This window comes from Mustela nivalis, assembly GCF_964662115.1.
Source record: "Mustela nivalis genome assembly, chromosome: 15".
In the NCBI taxonomy this organism is placed as follows: domain Eukaryota; kingdom Metazoa; phylum Chordata; class Mammalia; order Carnivora; family Mustelidae; genus Mustela; species Mustela nivalis.
The window spans coordinates 21,784,539-21,788,263 of record NC_139034.1 but is presented as its reverse complement, the minus strand read 5'-3'; positions in this window follow the sequence as shown (position 1 = coordinate 21,788,263).

Genomic DNA, 3,725 nt, shown 5'->3' with positions numbered 1-3,725 from the left:
TTTCAAGATCTACTCTCTCAGCAACTTTCAAATATATAAGATAGTATTATTAACTATAGTCCTAAGTCTTACTGTTCCCATTTCACATACAAATAAACAGACACTCAAAGTGGTCATGTTATAAGATGCCATAATAAAATACTGCCAGATTCTAAACCCTAGATTATCTGGGTTTAGTCCATGTTTTTCCACCCCTGTAAGATGATAATTGAAGTAAAGAATGTGATTCTCAAAATGTGTAAATTATTGCTATTATCATACTCACTATTGTCTTGACATTAGGTTTTGGGGCAGTAATTTACCATAACAGTTGCACTACTGGAGTTCAATTTTTCCCACTTGTGAAAAAGACAAATAACACATATCTACCTCTAATAAAAATTCTTAGTATGATTAAATTGAAAAGCATCTTTGGATCCACAAGGCTACCCAGTCAATAGAAAGGCACATTTCAAAGAAAGTTCTGGAAATAGTACTAGGAAACAGGCCTGAGGACAATCCCAGGAAGAAGGCACAGCTACAGATTCCCACAAAAGCCACGGACAAGCTTTATTTCCTCCTCTTTTTTACTGCTCATTCCCTTTTTCCATGCTTGGTTCACCAGTATTTTTCCTACTCTCCTATATTTCCTGTTTTACCATTTTAACCAGAGTATTGCATACAGTTAAAGCAGCATATAAACTGATTTAAACTTCTAGGGTAGTTCTAGCAAGTGTTTAAATCTAGGAATCATAATTTTAATATAGTGATAATGGTCTAAAATGGAAAAATTATATTGTAAAAACTATATTTAAACTTCAAAGACAACAAACATTTTAGACTTGAGACAAAAATGTTTACCCAGAGGGTGCCTAAGTGGCTCAGTGGGTTAAAGCCTCTGCCTTCGGCTCAGGTCATGATCCCAGGGTTCTGGGATCAAGACCCACATCGGGCTTTCTGCTTAGCAGGGAGCCTGCTTCCCTCTCTCTCTCTCTCTCTCTGCCAGCCTCTCTGCCTACTTGTGATTTCTGTTAAATAAATAAATAAAATCTTAAAAAAAAATGTTTACCCAGAAATTCTTAATAATGACAACTCATTAACAAAGACTTTTCTACTCTTTATAAAACTTAAGTCTAGATCCTTCACGAGGTCCAGTACAGTATTTATTTTTAAAATAAAGTCCTGACCTCTAGTGGCTAAGTTGAATTAATAATTGACTATACTGAACAATCTTTTTTTTTTTTTTAAGATTTTATTTATTTACTTGACAGAGATCACAAGAGGCAGAGAGGCAGGTAGGTGGGGGGGATAGGCGGGGGGTGGGGTGGGGGAGGGGAGCAGTCTCCCTGTTGAGTGGAGAACCCAACACGGGCTCAATCCCAGGACCCTGGGACCAGGACCTGAGCCGAAGCAGAGGCTTTAACCTACTGAGCTACCCAGGCACCCCTATACTGAACAATCTTCACATCAAAAAAGAGACAAGTCTTTTTTTTTTAATATTTTATTTATTTATTTGACAGAGAGATCAGAAGTAGGCAGAGAGCCAGGCAGAGAGAGACAGAGGAGGAAGCAGACTCCCCGCAGAGAGCCCTACGTGGGGCTCCATCCCAGAACCCTGAGATCATGACCTGAGCCAAAGGCAAAGCCTTTAACCCACAGAGCCACCCAGGTGCTCCAAGAGACATGTATTAAAAGCTCCCTAATGAATATAGTAGGCAACGTACAATTCCATCTATGAAATACTCGTAAAAAGAAGAAAAATAAGATTTCAATCTGATCTAGCCTCTAGGTCTAATACAACAACCAGGTTAGCAAAAATAAAAAGCTAGATTAAAAAGGTAAACACCAATCTAGAACATGGGAAATTCTATCCCATTTAAGATCCATTCCAGAAAGAAAAGAAGTAAAAGAAAGGAAAAGAAAAGAAAAGAAGAAAGGAAGAAAAAAAAGTGATGGGAGAGAAAACTCTTATGGATTAAAAGTGTCTTAAGAGGATACTATGTGGCATCTTAAAAACAAAACAAATGAATAAAACAAACAAAAAGTAGGATCAGAACTATAAATAGAGAGAACACTCTGATGGTTGCCAGAGGGAAGAGGGGTAGAGGGTTGGGCAAAATGGGTGAAAAGGAGTGGGAGAAATAGGCTTCCAGTTATGGAATGAATAAGTCAAGAGAATTAAAGGCACAGCATGGGGAATATAGTCAATGACATTGTAATAGCATTGTATAGTGTCATATGGTAAACATCTGTCATAACCATGTGAACATAGCATAAGGAATAGACAAGTAGAATCAGTATGCTATATATTTGAAACTAAAGTAACATTGTAAGTCATACTCAAATTAAAAATATATATATATCACCAACAGTGTAAGAGGGTTCCCCTTTCTCCACATCCTCTCCAACTCTTGTTGTTTACTGTCTTAATTTTGGCCATTCTAACTGCTGTAAGGTGGTATCTCAGTGTGGTTTTGATTTGAATCTCCCTGATGGCTAATGAAATGAACATTTTTTCATGTGTCTGTTAGGCATTTGTATGTCTTCTTTGGAGAAACGTCTGTTCATGCCTTCTGCCCATTTTTTGACATGATTATCTGTTTTGTGTGTGTTGAGTTTGAGGAGATCTTTACAGATCTTTATACATTTTGGATATCAGCCCTTTGTATTTTCTCGCAAAATATATTTGCGAATATCTTCTCCCATTCTGTGGATTGCCTCTTTGTTTTCCTGACGGTTTCCTTTGCTGTGCAGAAGCTTTTGCTCTTGATGAAGTCCCAAAAGTTCATTTTCACTTTTGTTTCCTTCGCTTTGGAGGCGTGTCTTGAAAGAAGTTGCTGTGGCTGATGTCAAAGAGGATACTGTCTATGTTCTCCTCTAGGATTTTGATAGATTCCTGCCTCATGCAGAGGTCTTTTATCCATTTTGAGTTTATCTTTGTGTATGGTATAAGAGAATGGTTGAATTTCATTCTTCTACATGTAGCTGTCCAATTTTCCCAGCACCATTTATTGAAAAGACTGTCTTTTTTCTACTGTATTTTTTTTCCTTTTTTGTTGAAGATTAGTTGACCATAGAGGTGAGGGTCCATATCTGGGTTCTCTACTCTGTTTGACTGGTCTATGCGTCTGTTTTGTGCAAGTATCATGCTGCTTGGTGATCACAACTTTGTAGTAAAGCTTGAAATCAGGCAAGTTTGAAATCAGTTTTGTTTTTCTTTTTCAACATTTCCTTAGCAATTTGGGGTCTCTTCTGATTCCATACAAATTTTAGGATTGTTTGTTCAGCTCTTTGGAAAATACTGGTTAAATTTAAATTAGGATGGCATTGAAAGTATAGTTTGCTCTAGGCAGGATAGACATTTTAACAATGTTTATTCTTCCAATCCATAAGCAGGGAGTGCATTTCCATCTTTTTGTGTCTTCTTCAATTTCTTTCATGAGTGTTCTGACAGAGAGGATCAAGTACAGATCCTTCACCTCTTTGGTTAGGTTTACTCCCAGATATCTTATGGTTCTTGGTGCTATAGTAAATGGAATCATTCTCTAATTTCCCTTCTGTATTTTCATTGTTAGTATATAAGAAAGAAACAGATTTCTATACATTGATTTTGCATCCTGCCACATTACTGAATTGCTCTATGAGTTCTAGTAGTTTGGGGGGTGGAATCTTTTGGGTTTTCCATATAAAGTATCATATCATCTGCAAAGAGAGAGAGAGTTTGATTTCTTTGCCAATTTGAATAC